This window comes from Chrysochloris asiatica, unplaced genomic scaffold (genome assembly GCF_000296735.1).
Source record: "Chrysochloris asiatica unplaced genomic scaffold, ChrAsi1.0 scaffold00001, whole genome shotgun sequence".
Classification (NCBI taxonomy): domain Eukaryota; kingdom Metazoa; phylum Chordata; class Mammalia; order Afrosoricida; family Chrysochloridae; genus Chrysochloris; species Chrysochloris asiatica.
The window spans coordinates 60,241,441-60,262,200 of NW_006408519.1; the positions used below are offsets into that span (position 1 = coordinate 60,241,441).

Consider the following 20,760-nt stretch of genomic DNA (forward strand, 5'->3'; position numbering starts at 1 on the left):
AATGGAATTAAAAGATCATGGAATTTTTCTTGGAATGTTTCGAAGCCCCCTTATACAAAAGCCCCTACTATGCACAGGGCTCTGAGCCAGACCTAGGGCAATGAGATTGAGAAGTCATAATCTCTGTGAAGATACTCACAAAATGTGAAATAAAACTGTAGTCAGAGAAACTTCTTAGCTGCATGACAGTGGGCAAATTATTCTATTTAACCTCTTTAAGTCTCAATTCTCTTATCTGTAAAATGGGATGATGATAACAGTTACATTAGTTTCCTAGCCGCTGAACAAATGATCACAAAACAAAAGGCTTAAAACAATAGGAATGTATTGTCTCACAGTTTTTTTGTTTGTTTGTTTGTTTTGGCATTTTTAATTTAGGTTTGTTTTATTTGTTTAATGTTCATTCCATGCTGTGTTTCAGTAAGAACAATACAGATTCTGTATCTGTGGCTCCAGTTAGATATCCAGTAGTACAAATCAGCTTCAAGTTGAAAGACAGAGTTTGAGCGAGTGAAGAAGGGAAGGAGTGTGGGGTCCCAGAGGGAGGGGGAAGGAGAATTGAACATGCATGCAGGCTTTTCCATACCACCTTCAATGCTAACCTGCTTCAGAGGGAGAATAATAGTAGGCAAGAATGAGCAGCCATGGATTGTTTGAACTGTAACCAGCATCATGCTTTTCAGCAACATCTCAGCAGAGTTTGAAACACTTTTTACAGAAAAACCATTACAGTAAACTCCCCCCAAACAACCTTTAACCGCTTTAAACTAACACCCAATTAATTTTAAACATTGGTATAAAACTCGATTTAAACAATTATAAAAAGGAAAAATGTCACCACATATGCCGCTATAGTGTGATAACCTCTCTTTTAGATGCCTGCATCACCTAGAAGTCTAATGGCTTTCAAATGTAATTTCCATTTCTAATGGCACATACTGGCACAGTAATGCTGAAAAAGCCTCTATGCAGTCCTGTTAGTGTCTTAAAGAACCTCAAAGTTGGGACTAGTAAAATCCACAGAAATTCACTCTTGCCTTTAAGAACTTTTGAAAACGGTTTAAAAAATAAAAACTAAAACACAAAACAAAACAAAACAAAAAGTCCCCAACAGGGCAGGAACCTAAATTCCGTGACCAAATGTCAAAGTCAGATTTGGTGGTTCTCAGTGACAGTGGGGGAATTTCCAAGGGCTTGGATGGGGAGGAGCCGGGTGATCAGCGATGGTTTCTCTTCTTGGCTTTTATGTCTCAGATTTTCATCTTCCGCATCCTGCAGCTCTTCTTTATTCTGTTCCTCACCATCACCTTGCATATCGGAAGTCCATAGTGTCAGGTTATCCCATAACAAATTCATGATAAGTGTAGAGTCTTTATAGCTTTCTTTACTCAGAGTATCCAGTTCTGCAATTGCATCATCAAAAGCTGCTTTTGCCAACCTGTACGCATGGTCAGGGGAATTAAGAATTTAATAGTAGAATACAGAAAAATTGAGAGCAAGACCTAAGCGAATGGGATGCGTTGGTGGAAGTTCTGTCATTGCAATATCACTAGCAGCTTTGTAAGCCACCAGGCTGTTCTCTGCAGCCTCCTTCCTGTCATTCCCTGTGGCAAATTCAGCCAGATACCAATGGTAGTCGCCTTTTATTTTATAAGAGAAAACCTTGGACTTGCCAGTATTAGCTGCTGGAATAAGGTGTTTGTCCAGTACATCCAGACTGTTGCAACAGATTCACTTTAGTTCAGTCTCAACCATTTGCTGATATTCCAGACTCATTTTTTAGTTTGTCTTCTCCTCCCTTGTTTTCTTCTTTCTGTTCATTGCTGTAGATGATTCCCAGGAGGCTCTTCTAGCTCCAGTCACATATTTATGTGCAACTGATAGGAGATTCCTTTCTTCAGCTGTCAACTCCACATCCATTCCTGCTGCTTTCTTCATTGATTCCACCATTTCGTTGTATGGCTCAGCCTGCTAGGCCAACTTCACCTGGTACACCAGATTCTCCCCATCATCCAGAGCAGCGGTGACTCAAGCAGGGTCTGCGTGATGGATGGAAGTGGATAGCGTCTCGTTGTCTCACAGTTTTGAAGATGTGTTGTTAGTTGCTGTCAAGTTGATTCCGATTTATGACTACCTAAGTATCATAGAATGAAACGTTGTCTGTTGCCACCCCTGTGATCACTGGCATGTTTGAGTCCATGGGTGCAGCTACTCTGTCAGTCCATCTCACTGAGGGTTTCCTTCATTTTTGCTGACCTTCTGCTTTACCACACATGCCATCATTTTGTAGTGATTGGTCTTCCCTGATAACATCCAATCTAAAACCAAAAGATCCAAACCCACTGGAATCTAGAAATCTGAAATAGGGTGTTAGTAGGGCCGTGTTCGCTTTGCAGGCAAAAGGGGAAGAGTTTCCCCTGTCTCTTTCTAGCTTTTGGGTGGCTTTTAAGGGACACTTGGTTTGGTGCTGTAGGATCAGCACTGGACAGCGAACCACAAGGTCAACGGTTCAAACCGACAAGCAGCTCCTCAGAAACCCAATACAGAGTCACTATGAGTCAGAACCAATTTGATGGCATTTAACAACAACAAACAATCCTTAACATGAGTTACAGAAAACAAGAAAGTGATGACTATAAAGGGAGTAACTGAGATTATCCTTCACCTGCCAAGTGCACTGTCTGTGTTTTATAGAAAAACAAAACAACAAATCCACAGATAACAACAGGTCGATTTATAGAATCCATTCATCCACTTGTGGAATGCAGGAAGGGGAGTTGGGAGGGTAGATTGTACAGGAAGGGAAACAAATATGCAACTCAGTCCAGGCACAGCTTCCCACATGTGCTAAAAAATAACTTCAGAAAATCCTGTGGTCCTTTCAGACCCATGGTGCTAAAAATCCACTGGTGATGGCAAGATTCTGCTTAAGTGTGTCAGAGACAAAGTCGCAGTGCCTCAAAGAGAAGGAAATATGCAAAGGGCCTTTGACAGATTGGGTTCTGCCTTCCTTGGGTAAGAGGAAGTAAACAGGAAGAGTTGCCATATCCTCCTTCCAATCCCACCTGCCTCCTGTGGAAGCAGGTGAAGTCAGTGTCCTTCAACAGCCTTCCTTCTGGCAGGAGATGGATGTGGTGAAACAAACATCTCTGCAGAGATTGAGCACTTGGAGAAGATGGTAGATAGACCATCTCGTGAATGAGGCTGCTGCTTAAGAAGACCATCAAGGAGAAGAGGTACAACTGAGAAGGGTCCAATTTGCCAGGGGTCTTTACTTCATTAGTGCTCTGATAATGAATAAAGGAAAGATGGTGGAGAAGAGGCAGTCACTAATGATATATGAGGACTGCACTGCTATGAGAAAAGTCAAGGGCAAACCAAATCCAAAGTAATGAGTCTAGTCCCTTTCTATCTGACAAATGCAGGTGCATTTCAATTCCTTTATTGAACCAACTATATTCAAAGCAGTATATAGGGAATCAGGAGAGTCATGTGAAGGAGACTAACCAGCTGACCTACAAGATGGAGGGCAAAAAGATTCTCAAACATCCCTTGGAAAAGGGAGAGAGCAGCAAAAGTTTGAAGAGCATATCAGTAATCATTTTGTTGGCACTAAGGAATGGTGGAGACTTCTGGTGTGGCACTGCAGGACAAGCGCTCAACCACAAGGTCGTTTTGAAGTACAAGGTCAGTGGTTCAAACTCACCAGCTACTCCTCAGAAACCCTATACAGGGCCACTATGAATCGGAACCAACTTGATGGCATTTAACAACAACAAAAACAAAACATGCTTTGTCTTGTAAGTGCATCACTTCAATCTCTGCCTCCATCTTCACATGGCAATCTTTCCTTTGTTTATGTCTCTTCTTGTTTTACAAGAACACCACGGATACTGGATTAGGGCCCACTCTCATGTTAACTAAAAACATCTTCAAAGACCCTAGTTCCAAACAGGTTCATATCACAGGTACTGGGGTTTAGAACTTTTTGGGAGACACAATTCAACTCAGTTACCTTCCAGTGTCACAGATGACTTAAAATAGATCATACAAAGTATTTAGTATGATCTTTGGATAAATAAATTACTCAGAAAACAAAAGCTGTTATTACTATTGATCTACTAATGAGTAAATAAATTCCAAGCACCAGGTTACCCTTAAGTTTTTGCTTGTTTTGTTTTGTTTGGGTTGTGTGTTTGTTTGCTTCATTTTTGTTTTTTGGTATATATATATATACTATCACTTACAAGGAGGTTGAAAGAAGGAATGATTCCTTTTCAAATAATTATGTCACAGTGTCTCTAGAAAACAATATAATACAAAGGAGCCAGTGCTACTTGTTAAAAGCATTATTTTGAGTAGACCTAAAAAAAGAAAAATCCTCTGCTATTCTTTATTGGGAGAGAGATAGCTCCATACAATAAACACTGGACTGTGAACCACAAGGTCAACAGTTCAAGCCTACCAGTCACTTCACAAAAGAAAGATGAGGTTTTCTGTTCCCGTGAAGATTTAAAGCCTTGGAAACCCTATACAAGGTTGCTATGAGTCAGAACCGACTCCACACCATTTAACAAACAAAAACAATTCTTTATTAGTAAAAGTTGTGCTTCTGAGTTATATTCCCTGAGTATGCAGTGCTGTAAATATGTTTATAAAAAAGCTGAGTTCTTAACAGAGTTCAGAGCTGGCTCCTTGATGAGAAAAAAAAAAAAAAAAATCAGAAATCACAGAGTTGCCAAAAAATGTCACACCAGAATGTTAACCAAAGGCCAGCTTTGTCCTGTTACTCATGCTCGCTGCTTTCTCTACACACTCCATCTCAAACATGAGATTGCCTTGTGGCATGTTATGCCACACAAAGGTGCTTTTCCACTACCTACTCTCTTATTGAAATCAAATGTACAGTACCTTGGCATTTGCCTTGAGGGAGTTGTTTCATTAGAAAGCCAACAGGCACCAGCGTGGTACAATAGGGAAAGGATTTCAAGTACCGGCCATTACACGACTGCATGCCTGAACCCATCACCACATTGCTCTTCTTTGAGCCTGGGTCCTCTTCTGTAACATAAGAATACCTCTGCCTGTGTGGGTTTTTTAGTTGAGTTAAGGTTCACTGTATTTTTATTTTTGTTTTATTGAAAAGTCAAATGAGCGTAGTGCTGTAGGATCAGCATTGGACTGTGAACCACAAGGTAAGCAGTTCAAACCCACCACCTGCTCCTTGGAAACCCTATACCGGGTCTCTATGAGTAGGAACCAACTTGATGGCACTTAACAACAACAATGCTACAGATACTGGAGTCCTGGTGTAGCGCTGTAGGATAAGCACTGGATTGCTAACCTCAACGCTGGCGATTGAAACTCATCAGCTGCTCCTTGGAAACCCTATACAGAGTTGCTATGAGTCAAAACTGACTTGATGGCACTTAACAACAATATTACAGATATTGGGGAACATAGTGGCTCCATAGGATAAGCACTGTACTGCCAATCACAAGGTCAGGGGTTCAAATGCATTTGGGAACCTTCCTTTCCAGCTTAGAGTCGTTAGCAAAAAAGCCTTATTTGCATTTGTCTAGTTGAGCACTCATTAGCCACAAAGCCCTTTTCTCACATATTATCTACTAATATTCTCTTGAAGCGGTATTTCAAGGAACACACTTTGGGAAATAGTTTCCCAATGTAAGGGTAGATTTATTCTGTTTTGGATTCAAGACTACTGACCCAGAAAAAAGTTAAATCAGACACAAATGAAAAGTAACTGAATAGAAATTATTATTATCAATATTTATTAAGTCAAGCACTGTATATAACTTTTGCTTTGGAAGTTCTCTGCTGCCTGATCTGAAAGATTGGTTCCTAAGAGAAAAGTTTTTAAATTCTTTTTGAAAGTACTAGCGAACACTTGCATGGTACTTAACATGTGCCAGGCACAATTTTGAACCCTCACAGCAATCCAAGACAGAGGAAGTATTATTTATTCTTTCCGCCAGTTTTAGGAGAGGAAGACTGGATAGAAAAAAGTAAGAGATATGCCCCAGAGCTTTCTCTGGCAATCGGTTTGATTCGCAACACCCTCTTTTCCTCAGTACTTTCTTTACTCAATTACAATCTTCAAGTACTAATTTGCAGTACATTATTTTTATAATTAAAATAATTCAACTACTTTGCACTTTCAAGACAGCCTGGATATACATGAGATAAGTTTTAAAGCATCACCAAAACAAGATTAGGAGCCACTGTGCATCCAAATCTGGAGACAGTTGCATTCAGCAGAAGTGAAATTCCATTTTCCTAGATTGTCTGGATATTCTCAGGGTACTGTAACATCTTCACTAGCATTTGTTTCTAAGTGTTTCATAAATTTAGGACTTTTGTGTTTATAGCTATTGATTACAAGCAAATGAAAAATAATTATAAATTATTCAATTTCACAGGATAAAAGGCTCTAGGTAAACCTCCAATAGGGAATTCACAGATTTTGTCTCTGAAACCAGTGGGCTTCTAACTCCTTATATTATCTTTTTACCTGAGTTACTGTATAAAATCAATGTAGTTTTATACTGGCTTCTTGGTTAAAGAGTGATTTTTCCCCCCTCTTTTGATGTAAGAACATAAAGCAGAGATGAGGAACCCAAGGGTAATTGTCATTGTTTTAAGTGCCACTGAGTTGGTTCTGACTCATAGCCACCCTGTATACGTGAGGCAAAAGCCCCCAGGACCCCTTTAGAATATCTTTAGATATTCTATCCCATCTCCATATCACAACAAATACACAGAAGTCACTGCTACTATTGCTTCCTTTATGGAACTCCGATGTCACCTAGGAAACTCTATGGGGCAGTTCTACTCTGTTTTACAGGGTCATTGTGACTTGGAATAGACTTGATAGCACAAAATAACAATGTTTTTATTTTTCAGTCCTTTTCTTAGTCTAGCAACTGTGCTGGAACTCCATAAGCCATCCTCCCATATGCAGTAGCTGAACATTCACCCTCCTTGAAAGTACATTCTAGAAAACATTATTCACTTCCTCAAGTCTTAGTAGAATGTGCAATTGAATATACTGTATTCCTTTGCTCTCTTGTTAAGTTCCATGATGTTGGTTACATCAGAATGACCCTGTATAGGGTTTCTGGGGTTGTAAATCTCTGTGGAAGCAGTAAGTCAAATCTTTATCCCGGAAGGCAGCTGGTGGGATCAAACCACCAACCTTGTGGTTAGTAGTCCAGTGATTATACTATGGAGTCATCTCACTCCTCTGTGCTCTCTAATAGCACTCTTTAAATATTTAGACATTTTGATTGCTATAGATTTACATTTGTTAAATTATATTCAGTAATTAGAATAGAAAGTATATTGTTGTTGTTAAGTGCCGTCGAGTCGGTTTCGACCCATAGCGACCCTGTACAGGGTTTCCGAGGAAAGTATATAGAACAATATTAATATATTTTTCTGGAATGAATAAGAGATAGAGACAGAAAGTTGAGTTAGCAGATTTTTTTCATAAGGTGTAAACACATGACATGATTTTTAAAAAGCAGAATGTATCTGGCTATGAAAACAGCTGGATTCATCTTTGCTTATATGTACGGTCACATGTCATCTCTTCAGTCCATACACAATTACCCTAATAAATGCTAAAGATCCAAAGCATCCTACCTTCAAATCTAGTTTTTGAGAATCCACAAATGTTGAAGCTCTGAGTTAAATGTTTTTGTCCTCTGTGAAATAGAGCGAATTTTTATTGCATTTGGCCAATCTTTTGCCAAAGGCCTTGTAACAGTGTTAAAAAGCAAAGATGTCACTTTGATGACTGAAGTCATGCTATTTTCAATTGCCTCATATGCCTGGGAAAGTTGGTCAATGGATAAAGAAGTAATGAGAAGAGTCAATGCATTGAGTTATGGGGTTGGAGAAGAATATTCAAAGTACATTGGACCATCAGAAGAACAAACAAATCTGTCTTGGAAGACGTACACCCAGAATGCTCCTTAGTAGCAAGGATGGCAACACTTCATCTTACAAACTTTGAACTTGTTATTAGCAGGGACCAGTTCCTGGGAAGTCTACCATGCTTGATAAAGTCGAGGGTCAACAAAACAAGAGAAAGACTCTCAACGAGATGAATTGACACAGTGACTGCTACAATGGACTCAAACAACAATTGTGAGGATGGTGCAGAACCAGACAGTGTTGGACAGAGGGTCTCTATGAGTTGGAACTAATATGAGGGTTCCCAACAACAACAGTTTTAGGATTTCATTTCATATTTTATAGGTGTTAGCGAAATTAATAATATTAGTAAGTACTTCTTAAGTTGGTAACCCTAACCAAAATTGTATTCTATGGCAAGACCTGGGGACTCTTGGGCCCAGAGTCAGTGACATAGCCACAGAGGACTAGAGTGGAGAGTGAAACATCCAGCCGATAAGAGAGGGCATATGCATAAGGACACCCACACTTGCAGATAATACCTACTTGCCCTGGCTTCGATGACTGGATGATCGGAGCTCAACCAGAAGTAAAAAGAAGAGGGAAAAAAAAAAAATATTCTCATACAATTTGATGAACTTGACCTACACTTATGGAAGCAGTAGCTCAAAAGAGGGAACAAGTCCTTACAGCAAGAATCATTCCCACACCCTCCACACACAGAGTAGACAGGGATGGGCAACTTGGACATTGGCTACCCAAAATGGGGGGTGGGGGGCTACAAAGGCAAGAAGTGACTGGCTTACAAGCTTTCAAGAGGGAACCTAGACCCAGAGGGCCTGGAGGAAGGTAGAATCTCCAATGAGTAGTATCCAATCTGACTAGGTGGGGCTGATGCAACGAAATGCAGACGGGTCTTTTGTGATACAATAATGAATAATTGTTATCAGGACTGATTGTGAGGGTCAGAAATGTAAAGGTAGACGTTTTATAGCAAGGAGGGGAGTGATTGACTTTTCAGTCTAGGAGCAGAGGTCCCTAGGACCATCAAGGGAGAAGAGCAGAGAGCGGGACCCTACCCAGAGAAGCAGTGATGCCTGAAATGGAGCCAGAGCTGATGATGTGGAGTGATGGAGCAGCTGGAGACTTTAGATCCAGAGAGGGAGAGCAACTGTGTGCTGAAGACCTGAGGGGCACGGGGGAAGGATTGCATGGAGGGGATTGTAACCATGGCAATGAGACGATATACGATAGAATGAATGTAAAACTAATGTTCCCCCATGTAAACTGTCACATAATTCACAATAAATCATTTAAGAAAGAAAAAAAAAATTGCATTCTATCAGTTTATCTTAATTTATTTATTTTAGTATTTTATTCAGGTTGCCTTTGGTTGGATGAAAACTTTTGCTAAACACACACAGACTTAAAAAAAAAAAAAAAAAACTTCTCTTACTTTCTTATCACTACTTATTTCCCATTTGTAACATTTATTGAGGTGTTTTTTTTTTTCCCTTGAAGTTTGACTAGAAGAATTAACTTTTTAATTAATCTTTTCTAATTTATAAACATTACATTTTTAAAAAATTCTTTCACCAAAACTCAACCCTTACCAATATTCTCCAAAGCACTTTTATGCTTTGGATACAGCAGAGCGCTCCTGCTGAGGATTATAGCTACCAAGTAGGAATACACAACAACGCAGCCAGTTTCTGTTACATCACCTCTTCCTCTTGGTGACATGTGTAAAAGTAGAACTGTGTTCTATAGGACTTTCGATGGCTGATATTTTAGAAGTAGATCACCAGGCCTATATTTCAGGCACCTCTGGATGAACTCCAGTTTCCAACTGTTTGGTTAGCAGATGAGCACATTAATCCTTGTACCACCCAGAGACTCTAGACATATACCCTAAGTAACTAATAAATTTAAGTATTATTATCCCGGGTGTGTATGGGGGGCGGGGGGAGCAGGGAGAAATAGGGTATTTAAGAACTCATAGAGAAAAGGAGTAGATATAATTTTGAAGAAATAATTCATTAATAATCCTTTGGACTTTATCATTGTGAACTCATATTCCCTTAAGGTACACATGTGCATGTGTGTCACACATACACATATACATGTATACACACAAAGATCTTACTTTACCGTTGTTAAAGCATTAAAAGAATTTTTAAACACCATGCCATATTGTATACTAAAAATATTCTACCTTCTTGAATTGAACACTCATGTGTTGCTATGGGTTAATACGCTGGAATTCACAGTAGCTTTGAACCACAAGGTCAGTGGTTCAAGCTCACCAGTTGCTCCTCAGAAACCCCATACAGGGTTGCTATGGATCAGAACTGACTCAATGGTACTTAACAACAACAAGGCCACAGCACTAAACTGTGTGGATGCACCCCCCCCCCCAAAACAAATGAATGAAAAGAACAGATTTCCTCTTCCCTCCTAATTTGTATCAAGTTCAACACTTGGGACCATCCACATTGCTCTACAGAAGGAATTTCCATGTGGCTTCCTCCACGTGTTTATTCGTGGAATCCTTTCTTCAAGACCCAGCATTTTAAGTTCAAGATATTAAGAATATGTTGATTGATGCTGAGATAAAAAGTAGTTGTACAGGCCAATGCAATGGGCTCTGCGCAATTTGTTGCCTTATTCCCACTGCTGTCATTGGTGACATTCATGGATTTAGAAAGTAAACCTGGAGAGACTGTGGTGGTCCGTGACAGAGTGGTTAGAAGAAGGTCTCCAGTGTAAGGACACAGGGCAGAATGAACCTGTGACAAATGGCTACCATGCCCACAATGACAAATGAAGTGGGATAAGACAATCTGTTCAGTTTAAAAACAGAAGAGAGAGATGTTAAATCTTCATCACACATGATTGACGTGATACAAAAAGAACACATACATGAGGGAAAGATGCCCTGGAGCTGGGAATCTGCTAAGATTGAACCTCACTTAAGGTTATGGCTTCCGGAATGGAAAGAGAAAGGGAAAGCAATTATGAAATAACATTGAGTTATATTTGGCATGTCAGTTGTTAAGTGTCGTCTAGTCAATTTAGACTCACAGCAACCCTGTATAGTTTTTCTGAGGCACAGCTGGTGGGTTTGAACCTCCAACCTTGCTGTTATCAGTCCAGTGTTTATCCTACAGTATCACACTAGGATGTCAGTGGGTGAACACAATACTGCCCTGCCAGATAAGAAGCCAAGTATCCTTCATGGTTTATTGCTCTCAACATTTAGCATGTATCAGAATTACATGGAGCACAGGGTGATGCTGCTGTTGATGGTACACATTTTGAGAACCACAGTTCTAGAAGACTATTTGTCTTTGCTGGTAGAGAGATTTGGTACTAATAGAGTTACTTAAGGAGGAAGCAAGTTACCTTAGCCTCAAGAGTATCTATCAAAAGATAATGATGGAAATTTTGGGAAGATGTAGATGTAAATAAACTATCGTTCTGGCCTTCCCTTACAAATACAGTAAGAAATACAACAAGGAAATGGTGTTCAACTTTAGGGGCTTTGAATTGAGGAGCAGAAGAAAGCAGCAGGGAACTGTAGATGGGCAAAAATCAACAAAACAATAACAAATGCTACAGGATAAGAAAATCTTCATTAGTAACTGCTTCAAGACCTCTTCACTTTTAGCAAACAAGGTTGTATCACCTCCGTATCACAGACTGTTAATGAGCCTTCCTCCAATCCTATTACATGTTCTTCATTATATAGTCCAGTTCCTGGATTATTTGCTCAACATACAGATTATTTGTTTAATTTACCCTGTTGCTGTTAAGTGCCATTGAGTCAGTTCAGACTGATAGTGAATCTATATAGAGTTTTTAAGGAGCAGCTGGTAGATATGAATCACCAACCTTGTGGTCAGAAGTCCAGTGCTTATCTTGTAGCACCACACCAGGACTCCCAATTTCCCTTAGAATGTCAAATATTGTTGTTTTTGTTGTAAAAGTGCCATCAAGCTGGTTCTGACTTATAGCTCATTCCAAGGAGCAGCTGGTGAATTTGAACTGCCAATCCTGTGTTTCAAACCAACCTTGGAATGTTATACATGCTAATGATTAAATATAATTTCCTAGTAACCACTAAGGAAAAATATTTTAAAACTATGCAAAGGAAATGAGAAGGAAATCAAAAAGTTTCACTACACTATATAAACAAAACACAAAAGCAAGCAGTACTAAAGAACAAAGACAAAGACGGCTTAAGACACATACAAAAAAAACAAATGAAATGGCAGAAGTTACATCATTTCTTATCAGTAATCACAGTAAATGTAAATGGAGTAAATACTCCAATCAAAAGAGAGTGTTATTGTTAGATGCCATTGAGTTGGTATCAACTCACAGCAACTTGATGCACAACAGAATAAATCACTGCCTAGTCCTGTGCCAATCTCACAACCACTGCTACAGCTGAGCCCATTACTGCTGCTACTGTGCCAATCCATCTCATTAGGGATCTTTCACTTTTTCACTGACCCGGCACTTTACCAAGAATAATAACCTTCTCCAGGGATGGTCCCTCCTGATAATACGTTGCATTCTGGCTATATTTCCCAAATAGATTCATTTGTTCTTCTGGCAGTCCATTGTACTTTTAATATTCTCCTACAACATCAAAATAAATACATAAACATAATCCAATTGTATTTTTTTTTTCTGTATGCTTTTTATGAGACACACCTTAAACCCAAGGACCCAAATAGGTTAAAAGTGAAAAGGTAGAGGGGGAAATCTATGCAAATATAATCAAAAGAGAGCTAAGCTATATCTTAATATCATACTGAATAGAGTTTAAGACAAAATCTGTCAAGAGAGCTAAATTTGAACATTATATAGTAATGAAAGGGTGAAAGAACATTTAACAATCATCAATATAGATGCATTCAACATCAGGAGACCTAAATATATAAACAAAACACTAATAGAATTGAAGGGAGAAATAGATAGTACTACAAAAATAGTTGGAGACTACAATACACCCCTTTTAATATTAGACAGAATAGCTATAAACAAAATAGAAGAAGAGCAATAAGGGAAACAGAGGAACTGAATGACATTATAAACCAATTAGAGTTAACAGATATAGATAGATAGATGATTGATATACATAGAACATGGAACCCAAAACAGCACCATATACATTATACTCCAGTGCACATGGCTAATTCTCCATGATAGACCACATTTTAGGTCCCAAAATAAGTCTCAAAAAATATTCTAAAAAAAACTAAAATCCTACAAACTATCTTCTCTGACCACAACGGAGGTCAGAGAAGATAGTTTTTTTGATGTCAATAACAGAAAGAAATGTGAAAAATACATAATATGGAAACAACACTACTAAACTACCAGCAGGTCACGGAAGGAGTCCTAGTGTGGCACTGGGGGTTAATGAGTCAGACTGCAATGCCATTTGAACTGCAAGGTCGGTGGTTCAAGCTCACCAGCTGCTCCTTGGAAACGCTATACAGGATCACTATTGGTCAGAACCAAGTTGACGGCACTTAACAACAACAAGATCAAGGAAGAAATCAAAAGATTTCTCAGAGTAAAACAAAAATAAGAGCACAGCATATCAAAATTTATGGGATGCCTACACCTATGGATGCAGTAGCTCAAAAGAGGGAACAAATCCTTACAGCAAGAATCATTCCCACCGCCTCCCCACAGAGTAGACAGGGATGGGCAACTTGGACATTGGCTACCCAAAATGGGGCGGGAGGGGAAGCTACAAAGGCAAGAAGTGACTGGCTTACAAGCTTTCAAGAGGGAACCTAGAGCCATAGGGCCAGGAGGAAGGCAGAATCTCTAGTGAGTAGTATCCAATCTGTCTAGGCGGGGCTGATGAAATGAAATGCAGATGGGTCTCTTGTGATACAATAGTGAATAATTGTTATCAGGACTGATTGTGAGGGTTGGAAATGTAAAGGTAGACCCTTTATAGCAAGGAAGGGAGTGATTAACTTTCCAGTCTAGGAGCGGAGGTCCCTAGGACCATTAATGGAGAAGAGTGGAGTGCGGGACCCTACCCAGAAAAGCAGTGATGCCTGAGATGGAGGCAGAGATGATAACGTGGAGAGATGAAACAGCTGAGGACTTTAGATCCAGAGAGGGAGAGGGACTGTATGCTGAAGACCAGGGGGTAGGGGTGTGGGGGGCAGGCTTGCAGGGTATACCCTTTGGTTGGTTGATGATGCATGGAGGGGATTGTAACCATGGCAATGAAATGATATATGAAAGAATGAATGTAAAACTAATGTTCTCCCATGTAAACTATCACATAACTCATAATAAAACATTAAAAAAAAATTATGGGATGTAGGAAAGGTAGTTCTCAGAGGAAAACAAAATAGTAATAAATACCTACACACAGAAAAAAGAGAAAGATCTCAGCCTAACTCAACTCCAGGAATAAAAAGAGAAAGTAAACTAAACCTAAACCTACCAGAAGAAGGAAAATAACAGATATCACAGCAGAAATAAATCAAAAACAGAAAAAAGAGTAAAGAAAACTAATAAAACCAGAACTTGGTTTCTTAAAAATATCAATAAAACCGACAAACTTTTATGTAGACAGACATAGAAAAAAAGAAGATACAAATAACAAAAATGAAAGAGGTGACATTACAGCTGACCTGATAGAAATAGAGAATTATGACAGAATATTATGAACAGTTCTATATGACAACAAATTGGACAACATAAATAAAATGGACAAATTCCTAGAAGCACAACCTACCCAAACTGACTCAAGAGGAAATAGAAAGTCTCAACAGACCTATCACAATTGAAGAGATTGAATCAGTAATCAAAATATCCCCCCTAAAAAAAAGTCTTGGACCAGATGGTATCACTGGAGAATTCTACCAAACATTTAGAGAAGAATGGATATCAATGCTCCTTAAATTCTACCAACAGAAGAAAAAGAAAGGAATACTTCCTAATTCATTCTATAAAGTAAACGCAACCCTGATACTGAAACCAGACAGAGCCACCACATGAAAACAAAAGTACAGGCAATGTCTCTTACAAATATAAATGGAAAATCCTTAACAAACTATTAACAAACAGAATCCAACAGTATATTTAAAAAGTTGCAGGGCTCAAGTCAACAAACAAAAATCAGTTGAGAATCCTACACTAGCAATGAGAAATCTGAAAATAAAATTAAGGAACAATTTCATTTACAATAGCATCTAAGAAAATAAAATATCTAGGAATAAATATTACCAGGAATTTGAAGGACTTGTACAATGAAAACTATAAAATATTGCTGTAAAAGATTGAAGATTTAAACAAATGGAAAGATGTTCCACGGTCATGGATTAGAAGCCTTAATTATCATTAAGATGTCAATGCTTCCCAACGCAATCTATAGATTCAAAGCAATCCTAATAAAAATTCAACACCTTTGTTTATAGAAATGGAAAAACATGAGGCCAAGATGGCCAAACTTCATCTCTCATATTTTGGATATATTGTCAGGAGGGACCAGTCGCTGGAGAAGGATATCATGCTTGGTAAGGTGGAGGGTCAGAGAAAAAGAGGATGACCCCTAACGAGATGGATTGGCCAAGTGGCAGCATCAATGGACTCAAGTGTGGCAAAAGTAGTGAGGTTGGCCCAGGATCGGGCAGTGTTTTGTTCTGCGCTATGCATAGTGTCGCTATAAGTCAGTACCGACTTGATGGCACCTAACAACAACAACAATCATGTGGTAAAAGGAATGAATAAGCCACCTGCTGTGATGTTAGAAAGCAAAAAATATCACTTTGAAGACTAAATGCACCTAACCCAAGCCATCAAAAATTTCAATTTTGCATGCAAAATCTGGACAATGAATAAGGAAGATCAAAGAAGAATCAATTTCATTGAATTATGGTGTTTGCAAAGAATACTGAATATACATGGATTGCCAGAAGAACAAACAAATCTATTTCAGAAGTACAGCTAGAATGCTCCTTAGAAACAAAGATGGCAAGACTTCATCTTGCATACTTTAGACATCAACATCAGGAGGGACCTAGAAAGGACGTTTATGCTTGATCGAGGAAGGATGAAAAAGAGAAAGATCCTCAATGAGATGAACTGACAGAGTGGTTGCAACAATGAGTTCAAACGTAGCAATGAAGTCAGCAATAGGGAAAAAAGGTCTACCTTGTGCATTATGCACTCATAAGAGCTATTAATATGAGATCACATTGACAACAGCAACTCCAAAGATTAGATAAAAAGCTTGCTTGCAGGGCAGTGAGTTTATGCCAGTGAAGGAGGATCACTCAGAAAAGGCAGATGAGGAAGTTGCACAAGTTGAAGAACGTAATTAGTGTCCTGACTTGTACATATAGAAAGTGGTGAATTGGTGTATGTTTTGCTGTGTAGAATCTGAACAACAATAAAATAAATACAAGGAGGGGGGAGGGAATTATAATGAAATACTCAACATTCACTTATGTCTCTTTGAACTCAACCAGACTTTCAGATGGTAACAACTTTGTACCTTCCAAACTAATCCAGAATTACACTAAATTCCTGAATCAAGTCACTTGAATTCTGGGATTGTTTTTGTTGATGTTGTTAATGGTTTGATGTTTGTTTTAAGAAAGTTGCTGCTTATCTTGAGAAACCATGGACTCTCAAAATAAATTTCCCTTGGGAAGGGCTCCTTAGAGGAGAAATAAGCCCATTGTTTCCCTATGTCAAATAAAATGTTCAGGCCTCTAAAGGCCAAGAAAATGAGCAAATAAAAGACAAAAATATAAATGAGACCATCCTCCAAATCTACAAAGGCAAAATAATTAAACACCAGGTGAGCATTACAATGCTATCATTACAATGGTAATGATAGAATTGAATAATGTATATTAATTATATAGACAGAGAAACTGGGTTCCTCCAGAGCCTCTCGAATGAACCGTAGTCTATAGTCTTGTACTGAACTATGATCCACCCAGGAACCATATAAATACAAGGGTAAGCAAAGAAGTATTGCTACTGGCATTCCAGTTTATAGATGTATGGGTTTATTGCAAACAAAATGTGTTTCAATGTTTTTGTGATCAGAGGATGCCTGCAGCAAATTATTCTGCAACAAAGTAATAAATACACTTGTCTTGGTCTCACTAAGATGCCTTGAAAAAAAAAGATAGGTGAGTAAAGTGTTACGCAAAGACCAGTTAATGCAAAGAGGTGATCTTCCATCAGTCTTTAAGCAGGATCGAAGCTAATGAAGATTAATTCATGGGAACAATTGTAACTGGAGTCTTGGTGTGGCACTGTGGATTAACGTGCTGGACTGAAGTTTGAATCGCAAGGGCAATGGTTCGAAGGCACCATCTGCTCCTTGGAAACCCTGTATAGGGTTGCTATGAGTTGGAAACAACTTGACAGCAGTTAACATAGTCAACATTAATTGTAACTAGGGACAAATCTTGGATATATTGGTATAATACAGAGAGCAAGGTCCAATTAAAATAATGGGTTCTGAGGGGATCTGCTAGGCCTTGTAAATTCAAGCAAACTGTTAGCTATGAAAGTTCAGGTGATTGCTTTTTGAAGTTCCAGAGGGGTAATTTTGATAGATTTTCTCAAAGGACACAAGACCATCCTGAGGGCTTATTGTGAAGTTTTAAGAAAACAGAAAACTGCATTAGTGAGAAAGGGGCCAGGAAAGTTCATTTTTCTTTGTTTGTTTCATCGTGACAACGTACCTGCTTATTCTACTTGGGTAGTAAGGCCTGTCCTATGAGATTTTCACTGTGAAACATTACCCCGTCTACCCTACAGCACCAATCTTTCCCCTTCAAAATTTCTTTTGTTCCCCAAACTCAAAGAACATTTTAAAGGAACATGATCTGAGTTTCTTGACGATGCCCAAACTGACATTTTGGGGTGATATGAATGAAATAGGGCAGAATTCCTAAGAGAAGGGTTAAGGAACTGAGACACTGTTTTCAAAAGTGTAAACACCTAAATGGAGGATATGAAATATGAAATAACTTCATATTTTGATATTTTTGTTTAATAAAGATTTATATGATTTTGTAGCAATGCTTTTTTACTTATCCTCATGTGTGGGCATGTGTGTGTCAGACTCCAATTCCAGATTCTAACTCTGTGCAGTGTTTAAACCGGGGTTCTCAAATTTTAGCATGTTATAGAATCATCTGTAGGGTTTAAAAACAACAACAACAACAACAACAACAACACAGAATCCTGGGCCCCACCCCCAGTACTCAAATGTTTATATTTCAAACAAGTTTCCAGGGGATGCTGATGTGGTTGGTTTGGAATCATACATTGAGAATTGCTAGTTTCATTCTATGGTTCTTAACTTGACCACATAAGAATTATCCAGGGAGTGGTTTTGGGTTTTTATAATCCCAATTCCTAAACCATACCCCAGAACAATTCAAATCAGTATCTCTGGGGACAGCTTTTTGAAGTTTTCAGGTGATTCCACTAGGCAGCCAAGATGGGGAATTTTTATTGTTTCTAGTTAGGTCCCCAATAAAATCAAACCAATTGTCATCGAGTCTATTCCAACTCATAGTGACCCCATAGGACAGAGTAGAACTGTCCCATAGAGTTCCCAAGGCTGTAAATCTTGATGGAAGCAGATGCTTCATTTTTCTCACCCGTGGCTGGTAGGTTTGAACTGCCATCAACCTTTTGGTTAGCAATTAAGTGCTTTAACTACTGCTCCATCCAGACTCTTTCTATTTAGGTCAGTAGTTCTCAAACGTTAGCACACATAGAAACTTGTTAACACACAGCTGATGGGCCGCTTTCCTGGAGTTCCAGATTTAGTTTTAAGCTGCCATTTGCCCTCAAGTTGGTTCCAACTCATAGTGACCCTGTACATGTTTTCCAAGAAACAGCTGTTAGGTTTGAACAGTCAACTTTGTAGTTAGTAGTTCAGTGCTTATCCTACAGCGACTCACCAAGACTCTACTGGTTATGTGCCGTTGAGTCGGTTCTGACTCATAGCGACCCTGTACAGGATTTCCGAGGCTGTAAATCTTTCCGGGAGCAGAAAGCCTCATCTTTCTCCCACGGAACAGCTGGTAGTTTCAAACTGCTGACCCTGAGGTTTGCAGCCCAATTCGTAACCACTACTCTACCAGAGCTCCTTAAGACTCCACTAGGGTCAGAGAATTGCCTTTCAAATCATTTACCCAGAAATTCTGTGAGGCTTAGAATCATACTTTTGAAAACCGTTGGGTTAAATTAACATCAACTGTTCACATGGAATCAAGGGAGAACCCAGGAGAAAATATTAAGTTACTCACTCTCCTCACCCAACTGACATTAGCCCCCAACTGGAGAACTATGGATCTGGTCTAAATCAGCATTTCAAGTTCCACAGGCTATCCTAATGTGTAGCCAAATCTGAGAAACACAGCGAAACCAAGTGAGTAAACAACACAATGTATCTGTAACATTTGCTTCTCATCTGAGTTAACCTCTTCCAACCAGACTGTATCCCTGCTTTTACCATATACACAGTCAGATTCTTTGTTTAAGAAAAGTACTACATTGAAATAAATGGAAGATCATGACAGCCATTTCTGAATTTGAGAAATAACTAGGTTAGTCCAGGAAAGGATTCAAGGATTCATTGCTATAAATACAACATAATGTCTGATTTTTTTTTTTTTTTTGATTTTTTTTTAATGTAACATGGTAACCCACCCCTTTGGTGATCTGCAGCCAGTCGAGTAAACAGAAACATTATAACTGTTATTATAAAAGCAGTTTCCTATAAATGAAAATTTATGCTTATATCTAAATAAACTTGAAATTTGATCAAACACCCTGGTTCCAGGAAAATAACGTTGGGTTTGGACAACACAAACCAGAAGAACGTTTTTCTGCCAGCTGATGTTTTTGAATATACAGGGTTATTTTTAATCACACGGTATGGGAATAACTTGTCTGCTACAGAAAGTAAAAGTTGAAATTTGGGAATGGGATGGTGGTGTGGCGGTGTGGATGCAAAAACTAGCAGATGGAATCCGCTCTCAACAGGGGCCTTCTTGGCCAGCTTGTGATATAAATCAGATACATGCTTGTAGTTTTTAGTTTAGTTTTTCACTGGAAACAGTGATACTATTGTGTTTTAGCAGCTGATTTAGTAAATTGTCATTCATGACCTTTCTAAAATACACTATGCCATACCATGTCCAAATCTTACACCTCGAAAGCTTGTAAATTCCTAGTGCTGCTATAATAAATACTATAAGTGTAGTCTTTGATCTTCATCAGGAAGTATTTTAAGTCCTCTTCACTTCAAGCAAGCAAGGTTGTAGTATCCTCAGCAGATCTCAGGCGGTTTCCTCACATTGACCCTATATAAGGTTTCCAAGACTGTAAATCTTCATGGGAGCAGACAGTCTCATCTTTCTTCCACTGAACTGCCCACCTTTCAGTTAGCAACCCAACGCCTGAAACACCTCATGACATGAATGAACCTGGACATTATGTTGAGTGAAAGAAATCAATCACAAAAGGAAAAATACTGTATCAGAGTCTTGGTGTGGTGCTGTAGGATAAGCACTGGACTACAAACTGCAAGGTCAACAATTCAAACCCATCAGTCTCTCCTTGGAAACCATATACAGGATGGCTCTGACTCAGAACCATAAAAAGGAGCGTGGTGTTTCTGCACTGGATAGCAAACCCCAAGGTTAGAAGTTTGAGCCACCAGCTGGAACAAAGATAAGGCTTTCTGCTCCTGCTAACATTTATAGCCTTGGAAATCCTACACAGGGACACTAG

The 20,760-nt window shown here is 38.9% G+C and overlaps 2 pseudogenes; both read right to left on the reverse strand.

Annotated features, from left to right (window-relative positions):
• Window positions 1–1,149: 1,149 nt before the first annotated feature.
• On the reverse strand, window positions 1,150–2,010 carry LOC102840737 (annotated as a pseudogene).
• A 1,080-nt stretch (window positions 2,011–3,090) lies between these two features.
• LOC102841117 lies at window positions 3,091–3,617 on the reverse strand (annotated as a pseudogene).
• Window positions 3,618–20,760: the final 17,143 nt, after the last annotated feature.